The sequence below is a fragment of the Lissotriton vulgaris genome, chromosome 6 (assembly GCF_964263255.1).
Source record: "Lissotriton vulgaris chromosome 6, aLisVul1.2, whole genome shotgun sequence".
NCBI lineage: Eukaryota > Metazoa > Chordata > Amphibia > Caudata > Salamandridae > Lissotriton > Lissotriton vulgaris.
The window spans coordinates 1687892540-1687910902 of NC_141694.1; the positions used below are offsets into that span (position 1 = coordinate 1687892540).

An 18363-nucleotide genomic window follows, 5' to 3' on the forward strand; every position below is an offset into this window, starting at 1 on the left:
CTCAGTCAGTCAGTCTGTCAGTCAGTCTGTCAGTCTCTCTCTCTCTCTCTGTCAGTCTGTCAGTCAGTCAGTCGGTCTCTCTCTCTCTGTCAGTCTCTCTATCTCTCTCAGTCTGTCAGTCAGTCAGTCTCTCTCTCTCTCTCTCTCTCTCTCTCTCTCTCTCTCTCTCTCTCTCTCTCTGTCAGTTTCTCAGCCAGTCAATCTCTCCATCAGTCAGTATTCAGTCTGAGTCAATCAGTCTCTACTCTCTCTCCACTCTATCTCTCTCTCTCAACTCTGTCCACTCTATCTCCACTGTCTCTCTCTCCACTCTCTTTCCACTGTCTATCCCTCCACTGTCTCTCCACTCTCTCACTCTCTTCACTCTCTCTCTCCACTCTCTCTCCACTGTCTCTCTCTCCACTGTCTCTCTCTCCACTGTCTCTCCCTCTCTCTACCTCTCCACTCTCTCTCCACTGTCTCCCTCCACTCTCTCTCCATTCTCTCGCCCTTCTCTGTCTCTACTCTCTCTCTCTACTCTCTCTACTCACTCTCTCTCTCTCCACTCTCTCTTCACTCTCTCTCTCTCTCCTCTCTCCCTCCACTCTCTCTCTCTCCACTCTCTCTCTCTCTCCTCTCTCTCTCTCTCCACTCTCTCTCTCTCTCTCTCTCTCTCTCTCTCTCTCTCTGTCCACTCTCACTCTCTCTCCACGCTCTCTTTCTCTACTCTCTCTCTCCACTCTCTTTCTCCACACTCTCTCTCTCCACTCTCTCTCACCACTCTCTCTCCACTCTCTCTCTCCACTCTCTCTCTCCACTCTCTCTCTCCACTCTCTCTCTCCACTTTCTCTCTCCACTCTCTCTCTCCACTGTCTCTCTCTCCACTGTCTCTCTCTCAACTGTCTCTCCACTGTCTCTCACTCTCTCTACACACTCTCTCTCCACTCTCTCTCTCTCCACTCTCTCCACTCTCCACTCTCTCCACTCTCCACTCTCTCCACTCTCCACTCTCTCTCTCTCCACTCTCTCTCCACTCTCTCTCCCCTCTCTCCACTCTCGACTCTCTCCACTCTCCACTCTCTCTCTCTCTCCACTCTCTCTCCACTGTCTCTCTCCACTATCTCCATCCTCTCTACTCTCTCCACTCTCCGCTCTCCCTCTCTCTCCACTCTCTCTCCATCTCCACTGTCTCTCTCTCCACTGTCTCTCCTTCTCTCTACTCTCTCCACTCTCTCTCTCTCCACTCTCTCTCTCTCCGCTCTCTCTCTCTCCGCTCTCTCTCTCCGCTCTCGCCACTCTCTCTCTCTCTCTCTCGCCACTCTCTCTCTCTCTCTCTCTCTCTCTCCACTCTCCCTCTCTCCACTCCCTCTCTCTCTCCACTCTCTCTCTCTCCACTCTCTCTCTCTCCACTCTCTCTCTCTCCACTCTCTCTCTCCACTCTCTCTCCACTGTCTCTCTCTCCACTGTCTCTCTCTCCACTGTCTCTCACTCTATCTATTCTCTCCACCCCTCTCTCTACATTCTCGCTCCACTCTCTCTCCACTCTCTCTCCCCTCTCTCTGTACTCTCTCTCTCTCTTTCTCTCCACTCTCTCTCCACTTTCTCTCTTTCCACCCTCTCTTTCCTCTCTCCCTCCACTCTCTCTCCACTCTCTCTCTCTCTCCACTCTCTCTCTCTCTCCACTCTCTCCACTCTCCACTCTCTCCACTCTCTCTCTCTCCACTCTCTCTCTCTCCACTCTCTCTCTCTCCACTCTCTCTCTCTCCACTCTCTCTCTCCACTCTCTCTCTCCACTCTCTCTCTCTCTCTCCACTCTCGCTCTCCACTCTCGCTCTCCGTCTCTCTCTCCACTCTCCCTCTCTACTCTCTCTCTACTTTCTCTCTCTACTCTCTCTCTCTACTCTCTATCTACTCTCTCTCTCTCTATCTCCCTCCACTGTCTCTCTCTCTCCACTCTGTCTATCTCCACTCTCTCTCACTCCACTATCTCTAACAAAGTAGTGTGCGTTGCGATGGGCGTCCGCAGAAATGTTTCGGGGGGGTGGGGCACATTCTTAACTTCATCACCATCCCCCTTGCACTCTTCTCCCCTCTGCCTTGCACCCTTCTCGCCCTCCCCCTTGCACCCTTCTCTCCCTCCACCTTGCACCCTTCTCCCCCTCCGCCTTGCACCTTTTTCTACCTTGCACCATTCTCCCCTCTGCCTTGCAAACTTCTGCACTCTGCCTTGCACCCTTCTCCCCTCTGCCTTGCCCCCTTCTTCCCTCTGCCTTGAACCCTTCTCCCCCTCCGCCTTGCACCCTTCTCCCCCTACGCCTTGCACCCTTCTCCTCCTCTGCCTTGCACCCTTCTCTACCTTGCACCCTTCTATCCTCTGCCTTGCACCCTCTGCCTTGCACCCTTCTCCCCTCTGCCTTGCACCCTTCTCCCTCTGCCTTGCACCCTTCTCCCCTCTGCCTTCTACCCTACTCCACCTCTGCCTTGCACCCTTTTCTACCTTGCACCATTCTACCCTCTGCCTTGCCCCATTCTCCACTCCCCCTTGCACCCTTCTCCTCTCCGCCTTGCACCCTTCTCCCCTCTGCCTTGCACCCTTCTCCCCTTCTCCCCTCTGCCTTGCACCCTTCTCCCCTCTGCCTTGCACCCTTCTCCCCTCCGCCTTGCACCCTTCTCCCCTCCGCCTTGCACCCTTCTCCTCTCCGCCTTGCACCGTTCTCCTCTCCGCCTTGCACCCTTCTCCACTCCGCCTTGCACCCTTCTCCCGTCTTCCTTGCTCCCTTCTCCCCTCTGCCTTGCAGCCTTCTCCCCTCTGCCTTGCAGCCTTCTCCCCTCCGCCTTGTACCCTTCATTTACCAAAGAGAGTGGGCCCCCCCCCACCCCCCACCTCGGGGGCATTTGTTATGCCCCTGTCTGTGGCTCGTTAATGACCAGACTTATTTTTCAAGAAGGAAGAGTTGGAAAGCTCTTACCGTTTGGAAGGGTAGAGAAGTTCAGAGTTTTTGTAATTATGGAGGAATTGTTTTATCATTAGAAAGGTTGTGGCTATAAACATTTTCAGAGTTTAGTTTTTTTGAAAAACATATTAATGGAAAAATAGTAAGCTATGGCCAAGCCTGAACACAAGAGACTTCATTTAAGGCACTGTGTGACACAAAGTATAAAGTGGAAAATAGTTTACATTTAACATGAGTACATTAACTTATAGCAGGCGATGTGTTAGATTTGTTTAATGTGTATCCTGTTTGTTGAAGGGATGACACTTTAAGCCTTTCATTCATTCTATCTGTGCAGAAGGGTTTTAATTTTGGCACATTCTGTACATTTCACATATGTTGAATATCTATCTTTTTATTTAAAAGTATTTGTATTTGAGTAGCATATGTTTGGCTGATGAGAGATGTAGTTAATGTATGGTCTTCTGACTCACTAAAAACACTGGTAATAACTCACGTTGAATTCTATTCCGTCGTTTTTAGCTCCATATGTGCCATAACACACAAGGATTAGTCGTACAGAAATCAGCCTTGGCCCTGCCTGATCAGGGCATTTCAACCCAATCTGCCCGGCCATGTCCACTCAAACTGGAAGAATAAGAAATCCCAGGTTTTTTTTGCCCTGCTTGTCCGAATTGACTGGAAGAGTTTTTGTAAAATACCTGCAGAGATTTACAATTTTTGGGATTTAAAACCCACAGACATCCTGGGAGTTTTCACCCCAAATTCTTGGAAATGGCTTTTATCCACAGTAGCTGGCTATGCCTTGCCTCACAGTTGCTCAGTGTGCCTGAAATCTTGATCTGTGGGGAATGCTCTCTCTGGGCCCCGACTCCCACCCTTGTCAGGGCCCTGAGCAGTGCTCGGTGCTGCCTCCTGCTCTCTGGGGCCCCCACACCATCCACTTTCCGGGCCTCGCCACTCTGACTGAAGAGAAACAATGTATGTTGATACTTTGTTTCTCTTCAGTCAGAGGGAGGGGGCGAGCGGATCCGAGCAGGCTGCAGGCTGCACCTGCTTCAGACGAGACGAGATGGAGAGAGGCTTGCTTCAGCGCAAGCCTCTCTCACAGCCCTCAGAAGAGCTGAGGGGGGCCGGGGCCCCCTTTATTTAATGAAGGGAGTGAGGCCCCCCGCACTGCGGGGGCTGCAGGGGCGTTTGTTACGCCCCTGGCCGCCGTCAATAACATGCTGGGTTACTTCAAGTGTCTGGGAATGGACCCTGAATTCAGACAACTCACTCCTCCTTAACGCCCTTCACTTTCATGCTCACCCTGTCCTCATAGCGATCACAATGCACTCACACTGATCACCATGCACTCACACCATTCACCTACTCACCCTGCACTCACAATGCACTTGCGCTGTTCACCCTATACCTCACCCTGCAGTCACACAAGCAAACTACTCATCCTGCACTCATGTGACACTTCACTCACCTGTCCCCCTCACTGCTGAATATACAACTCACTCAAACAATCCCAGCAGTAATCATACATTCATTCATCCCATTCTGAACTTGCATCCGCACCCAAATTCGTTCAGCCACCTCACTCACCCTGCAGTCACTCCTCTCACCCTACTCTCACACTGTTGCATCGCTCAACGTGCACTCATATAGGCACTCCTGCCAACCACACAGTGCAGAGGGTTAATGTGGCTGCTACAAAGAATATGTACCATGTAGATCACAGAAATGAGTGTGAGTAAACTATGAGTAGCGCTATAAAAAATGAAATGTTTGTCAGAAAGGTGTTGTGTGTGCACCTCTCCTCGCTGCTGCCCGCAGCCTCGTGGAGCCTGCCTCGCCGATCCCGCCCCCGCCGTATTAGCGTGTTGTGTTGAATACAATTTGTTCCATTTTGTTTTTCCTGCACCTTGTAAATCTTGTTTTGTTTCCCATTTGCTGTTATTGCCCTTTTGTTATTGTCTGCGCTGTTGTTCTGTCTCTCTGCCCCCCTGTGCCGCCCGCCCTGCTCCCCGCTTCCCGCCGCCGTGCTAGCGGCCATGCCCCCTTTTCCTTCTGTGCCCTCCCCGCTCCCGCCTCCCAGCTGCTCCTCCCTCCCTCCCACTTCGCCATAAATGGGGACAGCGCGGACGCACCGATTGTGCGCCGAAGGCGCGCCAAAGGTAAGCCAGTCTGCGCCCGTCCGCGCCTGAACCGTGCCCAGCGCCAGGACCCCTGGCCCCCACCGACGCAAGACGACCCGACAGACCTACGACGCTGCCGCCCTCAACACTCTCAATGCCGGCCGGAACCCCGCCTGCTGTCAGGCCGCCCCGAAACGCTTTCACGGACCCTTCACCTGCACAACCTGCAAGTTCACCTGCCTCCGAACATGCACCGCGCCCGCCAAGCCAAACCCCAGCAGCGACTTCAAGTGCATCCTGCTCAACACCCGCTCCGTCCACAGACACGCCGTCGAACTCTGGAACCTGCTCGACACAACATCACCAGACGTCGCCTTCCTCACTGAAACATGGATGAACGCCTCCTCAGCCCCCGACATCGCCATCGCCAACCCGGATGGATACAAGATTATCAGGAGGGACCGCTTCAACCAGACTGGGGGAGGCATCGCCATTGTCCACAAGAACACCATACGCGTCACGACGAACGCCGACGACACCTACACCGCCGCCGAACACCTCCACTTCCAGATTCACACCGACCCAAAGACGACCCTCAGAGGCACCCTCATCTACAGAGCCCCGGGACCACGCACACAATTCAGAGAAGACATCACGGACTTCATCAGCCCACACGCCCTCCCCTCCGCCGACTACATCCTCCTAGAGGACCTCAACTTCCACCTGGAGAACAACAAGGACCGCAACACCGTCACCCTGCTAGACAACCTCGCCAACCTCGGACTCAAGCAACTGGTCAACACCCCCACCCACTACGCTGGCCACACGCTGGATCCCGTCTTCTCTTCCAGCAAGCACATCTCCTTCAGCCACTCCACCGGACTTCACTGGACAGACCACAGCTGCGTCCACTTCAGCTTCAGAAAACGACCACCCACCACCACCCGCAGCAGGTTCCTCACAGAAGCTGGAGCAAGATCACCGCCGACCAACTCACCACCTCCCTCAGCCAGAACCCACCTGCCAGCACACCGGACCCCAACGAAGCAGCCCGCAACTTCACGCAATGGCTGACCGCCTGCGCCAACGACCTCGCACCACTGAAGAACCCTCCCAGCAAACCCAGAAGCAAGAAGGCCCCCTGGTTCACCAACGAACTCAAGGACTCCAAGAAGACCTGCCGCACCCTCGAGAAAGCCTGGCTCCTCGACCAGACCACTGACAACATGAACGCCCTCAAACACGCCACCCGCAAGCACCACCAGCTCATCCGCGCCACCAAGAAGAAATCACTGAAGGATCGACTGGACAACAACGCCCGCGACAGCAAGGAACTCTTCAGCATAGTCAAGGAGTTCTCCAACCCCAGCACCGGCAACAACGACATCACCCCATCACAAGATCTCTGCGACTCCCTCGCCTCGTTCTTCCACCACAAGATTGCCGACATCCACAACAGCTTTGGCGACCCATCCTTGCACCCAACCGTCGAACCAACGCACCCCACCGCCACCCTCCGCACCTGGACCGCAGTGACCACCGAAGACACAGCCCGCACGATGAACACCATCCACTCCGGATCTCCGACTGACCCCTGCCCCACCACGTCTTCAACAAGGCTGACTCCACCATCGCACCCCAACTCCGAGACGTCATCAACACCTCCTTCGACACCGCCACCTTCCCGGAGAGCTGGAAGCATGCTGAGCTCAGCGCCCTACTGAAGAAACCAACAGCGGACCCCACCGACCTCAAAAACTTCCGCCCCATCTCGCTCCTCCCTTTTCCGGCCAAAGTCATCGAGAAGATCGCCAACAGACAGTTTGCCGCCTTCCTCGAGACGAATGGATCCCTCGACCCCTCGCAGTCCGGTTTCAGAGCCAACCACAGCACCGAGACCGCCATCATCGCAGCCACCGACGACATCCGAGCCCTTCTCGACAACGGGGAAACAACAGCACTCATCCTCCTGGACCTCTCCGCCGCGTTCGACACTGTCTGCCACCGCACCCTAGTCCAACGCCTCAGCAACACCGGCATCCGAGAGAAGGCATTGAAGTGGATCATCTCGTTCCTCGCTGGAAGAACACAGAGAGTCCGCCTCCCCCCGTTTCGTTCCGAGGCCACCGAAGTCATCTGCGGCGTCCCGCAAGGATCATCACTCAGCCCCACCCTCTTCAACGTCTACATGAGACCTCTCGCAGCCATCGCACGCCAACACAACCTCAACATCATCTCCTACGCCAACGACACCCAGCTGATCCTCTCCCTCGCCAGAGACCCTGACACCGCCAGAACCAGCCTCCACGAAGGGATGAAAGACGTCGCAGAGTGGATGAAGAACAGCCGCTTGAAACTGAACTCAGACAAGACGGAAGTCCTCATCTTAGGACCATCACCCTCCGCCTGAGACAACTCCTGTTGGCCCCCAGCCCTGGGCACCGCCCCAAGCCGACAGACCACGCACGCAACCTGGGCTTCATCCTGGACTCGATGACCAGACAAGTCAACGCTGTCTCCTCTTCATGCTTTCACACCCTCCGCATGCTCCGCAAGATCTTCCGATGGATCCCGATCGAAACCAGGAAGACGGTCACCCAGGCCATCGTCACCAGCCGGCTGGACTACGGAAACACCCTCTACGCCGGAACCACAGCCAAGCTACAGAAAAGACTACAACGCATCCAGAACGCCTCCGCCCGACTCATCCTGGACATCCCTCGATGCAGCCACATCTCCGGCCACCTGAGGAACCTGCACTGGCTCCCCGTCAACAAGAGGATCACGTTCAGGCTCCTCACCCACGCACACAAGTCTCTCCACAACCTGGGCCCCAAGTATACCTCAACGACCGCCTGACCTTCCACACGCCCACCCGCCAGCTACGGTCCGCTAACCTTGCCCTCGCTGCCGTACAACGCATACGATGAGCCACCAACGGAGGCAGATCCTTCTCCTACCTGGCGGCCAAGACATGGAACTCCCTTCCCATCCACCTTCGGCTGACCCAGGACCACCTCGCCTTCAGGAGACAACTCAAGACCTGGCTGTTCGAGCAGTAGCGGCCCCCTTCCCCAATCGCCTTGAGACCCTTCCGGGTGAGTAGCGCGCTATACAAGTGTTATGATTGATTGATTGATTATAGAGAGATGAGGTGCATTGTTGGTGAGTGGTAGTGAGGGAATTCATAGAGAAGGAGGAAACGGGGGTGGGGCACCAAAAACGACTGTTGCACCGGGTGCAACCAGTGTTAGGGCCAGCCCTGGCTCGGAGTGTTAGTATCCCTCCCCCAGAAGTTCTGGTCTAGTGGCTCCCCTGCTTCTGCAGATTAATATTATTTACATTTGTACTGCGCTACTGTTACCAAAAGAAGCCCTGGGGCTAATAACCATCTGCTGCCTGAAGGCAAATGAGAAACACACAGAAGGAGAAGGAGAACCAGCCAAATGGGGTAACCTACAGAGCATAGAGAAAGGTTTTTATATCTTTCTAAAGGATAATCGATTCTTGGTGGAGTGAAACAAAGGAGGGTGCAAGTCCTATAACTGCGCGGCCTGCACCAAAACAGCGAGATAGACAACTCATGCCTTCTTGAATTTGGGAACAATAAGCAGAGTGGCACAGGCTGAGAGGAGCATACAGATCCGATTCATATGCTTGGTGAGGAGAGATGAGAGGATGAGAGAGGACAGCAAGGGATTGAGAGAATTTGATTGAAGAGGTCAGGGATGAGGAGAAATGTAAATTGCAGAAGAGTAGTGTGGACAAGCTAGAAGTGAGTGTGAGCCAAAGGTGAGGGCTTCTGTTAGAACAAAGGGGAGATGTGAAAGATGAATGGGGGGACCGGAGAGGTGTAAGATACAAATAGACAATAAGTTGAATGGAGAGACGAGGTGAATGAGAAGTGCTGAGGGGAACGGGTAGTGACAGGGCCAGAGAGGCCATGAGATAAATACGAGAGACTGTTAGAGATGAGGGCAGTAAAAAGACAGAATGGCAAGAGGTGATTAAAGGTGAAGTGAGAGGTTGAATGGGTAGAGTTCAGAAGTTGTAAAAAGGAGTGAAAGAAAATGACCTGAAAAGTGAGAGAGGGATCCGGGGTTGGGAGAGGAGAGAGGGATGGAAGGGAGGGAGTGAGAGGAAAACTGCATGGGTAAACTGCTTAACTCTGCAGAAAACCGCCAGGGTTTTAAGGGACCCCTTATTCTCCCGGCCAGGGCCAGGTGAGCTTCTAATGTAGCAGCATGTATTCCTGCAGAGTGGAGGTCCCTTCACAAAGGTTGACTAGAAATCTTTCTGATGCTAATTTCTGCATTTTGGTTATAAACAGGTACTGATGGGGTGAAATCTTTCCTCAGTGTTACTGTGTGTAAAAAATTAATTTCAAAATAATGAAGCAATGCTATCCCAAAATACGCTGCGTCACGTAACATCATTTACATTTTTCTTCCCACACAATTTAGTCAAGCCCGTTGCGTAATTTGGTACTCAACTGCCTCATAATTCCAGTAGCCCTGCCTACAGTTTTAGAAATGTTTGTTAGGAAGGGGTCCTTACACCTCAAAATGTTGACAGGGGGGTCTCGGCACCAAAAAGTTTGAAGACCTCTGCCCTAGGGTACCCGTGTGCTCTACAAGAATATATAACATAACATATGTACTTAGAATCTAGAATACCTATGACAGGGGATGATGTCTCTGATATTTTGTTCCTCAAGGCAACCTGCAGTTTCAAAGGGGTTACACTATGGTGAGGTTAACAGCAGAGACTGAGCAATGGCATGAGACAGTAGACTCCAGGCTTTAGAGAAAACGAGGAATATCTTTAAAATAGGGTCAATATGGCTCAGTTTGAGAAGCCTCTGAAATTAGGATGCTGATAACGAAGTGGTCAGTCAAAGTAAAAAGGAGTAGACAGACAGGGATCACAGTTCTGGTCAGGCTAATTACCTCCTGTCAAGCGGTAGGGTCGTCAGAGTACAGATAATGGACTTAGCAATCCTCCTCAGGGCAGAGAAGTTGCAGAAACAACAACATTTCTTTACTGGGGCCTTCTATACTTGTCCTGTCTTTGCCAGTTTAAGATGTGTTTCCTGGAGGCGCAAAGGGCGAGAGTTCATGCAGACCACTGCTGCTTCAGTAAAAACTACGGTGTGTCATATCTTTGTGGTGGTGGCCGTAGAGGCCTCCAGAAAGGGAAGTGACCCTCCACTTTGATGACCACAATCAACCCACCATGCCAGCTCTACTGCCCTGACTTAATTTTCTGCTGTCACCTTTTTTTGCTTTTGCCCATGAAACTGAGCATCAGCAACAACCTTTTTTGTTTGTTTTGCCAATGCTGTTCTGCAGAATCAACAAGCTTTGGTTAAGCCAAATGGTCAGGAAATGTGGATCCTATTTGCTTTGCCAATGCTTGTATGTTAGAGCAAGTGGCTTCTCTGACTTGACAAACAGAACAATTTTAGGAGATGCTCTACGTCACAAAAACTGTAATTCAATAATTGTCAAAATGAAGATGTACTGATGGCCCCACAGAGCTTGCTCCTGGCTAACAGCTCCTCGACGAGACACACTGAAAGTGCAGCCAGGCGTCAGACAGATATGTTCTGTGGCTATGTTTGCACTCCCGTTTCTATGGAAACTTTTCAAACTGAATAACATGTTTCTAAATCTTAAGATTAGATTCAGCTCTCGGTTGCTTTTAAAAAATGTTCTTATCAAAATTAAATTATGGAGTGAGAGCATCAGTGCCTGGGGTGCTTCTAGTGACTCCAATTTGGAGCCAGTCCCCATGGGACAAGAACCAAGCCCAAGATAGACATCTGGTCCGAGTCAGGTCTGAGTCTTACCTTGCTTATCCACATTTAGTGAATTATAGATCATGTTCCCATCTCTAAGGGCCATGTGTACAAACATTTTTGCCCGTCTCAATCAGGCCGATTTACAGAGTCGGCTGTTCACGAACGCAAAAAGGCTTTTTGGCATTTACCAATCCCAAATAGTGATTCGGTAACTTGTTAACGAATCGCAATTTGGTTTTTGTGATTCGGTATTAGGAAGGGGCGTGTTAAGGGCAGCCCTTCCTAATATCGACTCGCAGTGCCATGTACAAAACATTTGCATTTTACCGCCTACTTCAAGCAGGTGGTAACCCAGTCACCAACGGGAAGGGATTCCCAGTGGACCCCTATCCTTTTGTGAATAGTTGCGAAAACTTTTTTTTAATATATAAGTCATAGTCATACATCAGCAATGTAATACACCATCAGAAATATACTTCCGTCCCTTTTAACCTTTTCATCTATTTACCATACATAGAATGCATCTCGACATATATTCCCTTTCCCTCTCCCCAACCCCTCCCACCACATCACTTGGTGTCAAACAATTTGTGTCCTCTGATGTTTAATTTACTCATGAGTATCCTGGGTATCTCTAATGTCCTCACTGCTGTTTATAGCCCAAGGTTGAGAAAACGTTTTTTAAAAGCAGGCAGTGGTCCCAGGGACAACTGCCAACTCCTAAAAATAAGACTGAAACATTTCATTTTTCTTCTTGAATCGTGTTCCATTTTCCTTTAGGGAAAGATATGGTGGTCTGCTGTCCCCAGCAGGCCACCATCCCTGTGTTTTTGGCGATTCTCAATGGGTCGCAAATTACGACTTACCTTATGAATATTAATGAGGTAGGTCTATTGTGAGCTCGTTAGGAACTGATAAATGTGTCAAGAACATATTCGTACATTGGTGTTTGTGGTGTCATAATAGCGAATCGCAAAAAATTGCTATCAGGAACTCACAAAATAAATCCGACTGACATGAAGGCCTAAGTTCTTTAATTGTGATCGCTTTTCTATGAAGATCCATTTAATAAAAAATTTGAACATGAAATAAGCAAATACTTTTTAGAACATGTCATAAAGAAATGACGCTGGAGCGCATCAAAGACATAGTGAGACATTAGCACCTTTAATAAGTAGAATATTAGAGGTAAGTGAAAAGGTTTCAGTATTTTTTTAAATGGAGCGCCAAAGGGTCCCTTGTGGGTGGGTACAGTCAAGGAAATCTCTTGTATGGGCCTTCCAGAGCCCCAAAAAGAGTCATTATGACTCCCTGCTAGGATTCCCAATTTGTGTTTCCTTGTTTTCATCACGTGTTAAATCCAAGAGTCAGCAGTTTAATGAAAGATTCAAGCCCAGTAGGTTATCTATCTTTACTTTGCAGGTCACAAACGTGTCAGTAGCCCAAGTCACTGGTGGTCATATGTATTAATATGTGGTTGCGATTTGTGACCAGTATTTTTGCAAACTATAAATAATTTTAAGAACTGACCAATGTACTAATATGCAGCCACATGCATCATTGTAGGAATTTGCGATTCGTAAATTGCAAAAATTAAGGAATCGCAATTTAGAAATCGCAAATTCCTATGGATCAAAAAATCGCAAATTTTCCTTATTTGCGATTCCTTAATTGCGAATCGCAAATAAGGAAACGCTTTACATTCCTTCCTATGGGCCTAAAGGCCATAGGAATCAATGGGAAGGCATTCTTATTTTGCGAATTCGCAATTAAGGAATCGCAAAATGAGAATGCAATTTCAAGGGTGCAGGGGGGGTCCAAAGGACCCCCCCTGCACCCCTGGAATGTCATGTAAGTACATTTTACTCACACACATGTCCCAAGGGCATGTGTGTGTGTAAAATGTAAGTTTCAAAAATGCATTTATTTGCATTTTTGAAACTTTTCGCAAATTACCATGAAGGTGTACTTCATGGTAATTATCCCCTTTAAAATTGCGAATTCGCAAAAAAAATAAATCTTGCATAGCATTTAAGAAATCGCAAAATTTGCGATTTCTTAAATGCTATCGCAATTTGAGAAATCGCAAAAAATTGCGATTTCTTAAATTGCGAGAAATGGGAAATGAATGATGCATCCCAAAAAGTGATTTTGGAATCGCAAACGGACGAATTTTGTGCCCGATGGTTCTTAAAAATCCAAATCGAAGTGGGTTGGAATCCAGCTGACCTCATGCGTATTAATCAGTATTTGAAAGGGATGTCTTAAACATGGACCTTTCAGATACCGATTCGGTATGGCTCCCTACACCCATTTAACAATTCAGAAAACCTTTTCTGAATCATGAAATGGGCTTAGTATATTTGAAAAAGTATTTTAACATTTGCAAACCAACAGATGTAACGAATCAGAGGTTTTGCAAACACTAAAACCCTTTGTACATCTGGCATTAGGTTATCTGACTGTCTGGGTTAATATTAGTTTTTTTGGTTTACATCTTTAGTGCATTTTTGCCCTGCATTAAACCAGAGTCACCCAGATGACAATGCAAACGTGGTGGTGCTGGCCATATCACATTTACCCACTACAATGGCGAGGCCTCACTCTCCTCTAAGCAGAGTTCACCTATGTGTGCAACGCTAAACTTTGAACGGCAGCTTTCTCTTCCAACCCTAGCCCACACAGCACAAACGCTGAAGACTTTGACTGTGTCATGAACACTCTCCCTACGACGTCCCCTTCTTCTGTTTTGCAAATTCGCTGAGATCCATATCAACATACAGGACCTTTAAAATAAATACAACTCCAGCAGTATTACCTCACACCTTCCTTGATAAGCCAACCTACAAGCCCATTAAAGGGTTCTCTCTTTCCTCTTACTTCTTCAGGTATCCATACTACCTCACCACCTTACCACCGTGGCCATGACTCCATAGTATCACGTGACTCCATTCAGAAGAGTGAGTGGGAGTTGTAATCTTAGCATTAATGTCTGCCACTTTGGCACAAATGAGGGAAGGAAACTAAGCCAAGCTTCCTCAAATTCAAAAGGTCATCTAGATGACCATGCTTTAATGAGTCCTCTTTGTAAATCGTCTTTGTAATATGCTGTGATGTGTTGCCAGGAAACACTGTGTACCTAACTGCAGCAATTAAATGTTATTTGAAATTCATTGAGCATGCAGTTAATTGGTCAGGGCGCTACAGTAAGACATTGAATTTTAAACTTGTTTTCAGTGCAGTAAGAAGTACTAACTCAATTGGTCAAATTGAATGTTCTGCTTCCTTGTCACTGTTCCCTCCCTCATCAGACCGCTAAAGATAAGACACCCAAGGGTAATCGCGCGCTATATAAAACTAATTTACATTACATTACATATAAAGGATTAATTAACCACAACTGCATGAAACACCAATGAATTTCTTCACAGTGACATACCATAACGTGTATTTGTGAAGTGCTCATTCACTCTTTGTGGTACTTTGGCACTGAATAATAGGTGTATATTTCTATCAACTCAATGCTCTAGTTATTTTATCAATTTCAGAAGGATGAAAGGCCGAGTGAACCCACTGGGATTTAACCAGTATGTGGCCTAGAGGTGTAAAACACATTTCTACAAAGTTTGCATTAGACTACTGAGTCACCACACCCACATATTTGAAGTTTGCAGAACTCCAAGGTGACATCCAATGTTGTTATTAGTTGTAGTTTATCTGATATTGAATGCAGTGTCACGCTTGTTGCATCTGTCACTCAAACCTCTGATGTGATGTTGTAGGCTCTGAATGGGGAAACAGCCATTACAACGCAACTAAAACAACGCATTAGCATTACAACAAAACTTTTACAACGCAGGATCCATTACAACGCAGCTGCTAATACAACGCATGCCATTACAACGTAAGTGTAGGTAAGTATTAAATTACATTTGAACCCCTACACCATCCAACACTTACCCTACTATTACGCCCCCCTGGAGTTAGAATAGTAATTTTAACCCCTACACTATCCAACACTTACCCTAATATTACACCCCCCTGGAGTTATAATAGTAATTGTAACCCCTACACTATCCAACACTTACACTACTATTACATTCCCATTAATTAAAAAAATTAAAATACTTACCCATACTTACGTTGTAACGGCATGCGTTGTAATAGCAGCTACGTTGTAATGGCATGCGTTGTAATGGCATGCGTTGTAATGGATCCTGCGTTGTAAAAGTTTCGTTGTAATGGTATGCGTTGTGAATGTATGCATTGTAACGTCATACATCCCTCTGAATGTGTATCCTTCTGTTACTGTTCCCAGATTGACCTCCAAGACCAAGGCCATGACAAGTACATGAGCGTCCTCTATACATCAAAATCTAACTGATCTAACTATATGCGTTGCGCTAGCCAAGCCACGGACCATTGGCTCCACCCTCTTTTCCTTTACCACAATGAACACTGATCAATGGAACCGAAAATGTAAAAGCCTCCACTCTTCCCGTCAAAACCTGCTCGGCATCAACAAGGAAATACCACGTTTCTACACTAGGAAAAATATCACTGACAAATATCGCGGTCCAACAAGGCAAGGTCTCAAATGGCGACAAATAGCAATCACTCCTTCCTAAGAAGAAAACTACTGCCAGTCCTCTTAAGCTGGCATATTACAGATCCATTTTGAACATAAGCAACATCATGTTGGAGAAGGTCACACGTCCACTGCAAGAAGTTGTTGAATAAAATAACATAATTCCTAACTGACATTACGTGCTCAGACCAGGCAAGACAACAGAAACAAAAATTACTGATATCAGGGAAGATCTCCGTCGCTCTTTAAAAATAGCTTGAAGGATACCCTTATCTTTCTAAAATGATTGGCTGCCTGTGGCACAGTCGACCATAAAATCTTCATGGAACACTGAAAAAAGTCCTTCAATGTTGTCAATCTTCCTTATTCATCCAGTGTCAACATATCAGTGTGGGATCCTTTATGTTACAGCAAAACCCAACACCTAGTGTGTTCTTCATGGTCAATATTTCATCCAGCTAATCTTTAAGATATGCAAGAGACCTCTGACGCAGAATATCTTCAAATACCAAATATCTGTCCAAATGTTGCAGATGACATGGGACTCCAGATCCGAGTTAAAAATGACTCTAACCAGTTAACCAAGATCCTAGTGTGCTTGAAATGCATTTACTTGTGGATGAGGGAGATTTGCCTTCACCGCTGAAGTCAACTGAGTGAAATCTTCATCACAGGAGAAGCAACAGATGGGTTGAAACTATTCAAATGACCTAAGGGTGTTGCTCCAGGTATTGAGCAAGGTCTTAAAATCTTGGCGTATGGTTTGACACAGACTCTTCTTTTAGTCTTCACATCTCAGTACTTGTAAACAATACCAGTCTGCAGCTACTAGCAGTAAGAGAATCACAACGTATCTTCAATTGAAGCAATGACTTGAGCTTATCAAGGTCGCAATACGGTCCAAACAAGACTACTATCACTCAGTCAATCCCTCAGAACCAAAACAAGATATTCAAAAACTCAGGTGACTAACAAAACCAAGCAACAGAGCCTTATTTAGGGTTTGGCGGAGCGGCAATACTGCTGGACATCATGTTGTATCCTCACTCCTCCACAGATAGAAGTGATGGCTGCCTTACGCTATTTAGGGCAAGATGGCTGACACTCGTTTGCCCCACACGGGACCCCCAGAAAGCACAGCAGTCACATAGCTGCCAAGTTTCCTGGGTCCATATGTAATGTACTGCTCCAGTCCAAGTTTTTACGTTGAACTATGGGACTTGTAATTCTGTTTTATAATGGAATAAGTAAGAGTACACGCCCTAGTATACAAACAAAAAACCTGCACTGGACCAGCACATCATACATGTTATGTTATATGTTATAAATGGATTTGTATCGCGCACTGTTACTCAAGAGTGTCCTGGCGCGTGGAGAGAACAATGACAGATTAAGCAGGGGGTCTAGACCACTTGTTGAAACAGATGTGTTTTCCAGAGTTTTTTTAAAAGTGGTCAGGTCAGTCGTATGCCTCACAGGGTCTGGCAAGGCATTCCACATATTGGCAGCTCTTACCGCCAGGGACTGACCACCCAGGCGTGTTTTTCTGAGCCTAGGTATAACCAGTCGTCTATGAGCAGCCGAGCGTAGGGGGCGTGTCGGCTGGCAGAACGAAAATCTGGCACTCAAGTAAGATGGGCAAGGACCATGTAAGGCTTTGTGAGTCAGGACCAAGGCTTTGAAGCACACTCTTTGAGCCACCGGGAAATTTGACTCTTTGAGCCACTTGAGAAATTTGACAAGGCTGCAGTAAGAGGCAATGATGATGCAAAATGGCCCTCACAAACAGGGACAAAGCTCCCTGTTCATCAGAGCCATAGTTTTCTTTGTTTTCCAGAAGCTAAAACTCCTGCTTAACATTTGCCCTTAAAACCGCTAATAAAAAACAAATGTATTACATGGCAATGAACTGCTCAACACAGCTTGAGTTACTTTTATATAAAGCTCCTTATATGCTCAAATATACTGCAGGACGACGTGACATGCCTCATAGTTTAAGATTTATTTTCTAAACTACATGAAAATTTTATTTTTTCCAGGAATTTTCCTGGTTTGGGATCATCGTTAAATATTCTTCCCACTGTCCAGGAGGGAAAACTACTATAAAATGAATTATAATTAAATCTAGCAATTAATTTTAGCGGCCTCTTGACACTATTATCTTTCATCTGTGATTAAGCCACCATATTATTTTTCTTTCATTTTAGATTTGAAACAATCATTTTGGTTAAGGATGAATGGCCCATACAATTTTCACTCAATACCCATAATAATGTATACGAGAAACATTGTTTGCTACTGACAACCTGTGCAAGTATTAGGTAAGTGACAATTTTGGGATTTTGGAATTTTTACACCAAAGTACGCAAGCCATAATAATTAACCATTTTTATTGCAACTGCTGGAGGACATTTGCAATCGAAGAGCAGCAACTATTCCTTAATTGACATTGTACCGTGTAGAGCCATGCGAATCATTATTAATTAAATTACTTTTGAGCCATAAACTTTCAGTCCAAACTGGGATCACCAGACCACATACACTTTGTTGAGCCCGAGTTAGCTATGTTAAACTTTTAAAGTTGCAATTTGTTATGGGGCTTCCAAAAGAAGTCATAAAAATATGAAACAACCCTTTCCATACATATATTTTGAGGCCAGCAAGAAAACTCTGTTCTTTCAATTATTTCTGTCTGGGACTTTATTATTGTTGTTAGAGATTTATCAGAAACGTTTGACATTGACATAAACCCATAGACTGTTTTCTAGATGCTACAAGTTCACTTCTAAGGTGTCGCATATAGTTCTGTCATCAGTGTACAGTAAATTATGTTTTCTAAACACCAGCTTTTGTTGCGGGCAGAAAATGTCAGGCTAGAGAGTTGGTAAATCATGTAAATGGAAGCAGAAA

The 18363-nt window shown here is 47.3% G+C and overlaps 1 long non-coding RNA gene across 1 annotated transcript in view; it reads left to right on the forward strand.

Annotated features, from left to right (window-relative positions):
• Positions 1-17774, forward strand: part of LOC147709320 (uncharacterized) — a 138240-nt gene extending 120466 nt beyond the window's left edge. The window contains exon 4 of the long non-coding RNA XR_015296544.1: positions 17661-17774. This is a non-coding gene — a long non-coding RNA (uncharacterized LOC147709320). The remainder of the gene's footprint in view (positions 1-17660) is intronic.
• The last annotated feature ends 589 nt before the right edge of the window (positions 17775-18363 follow it).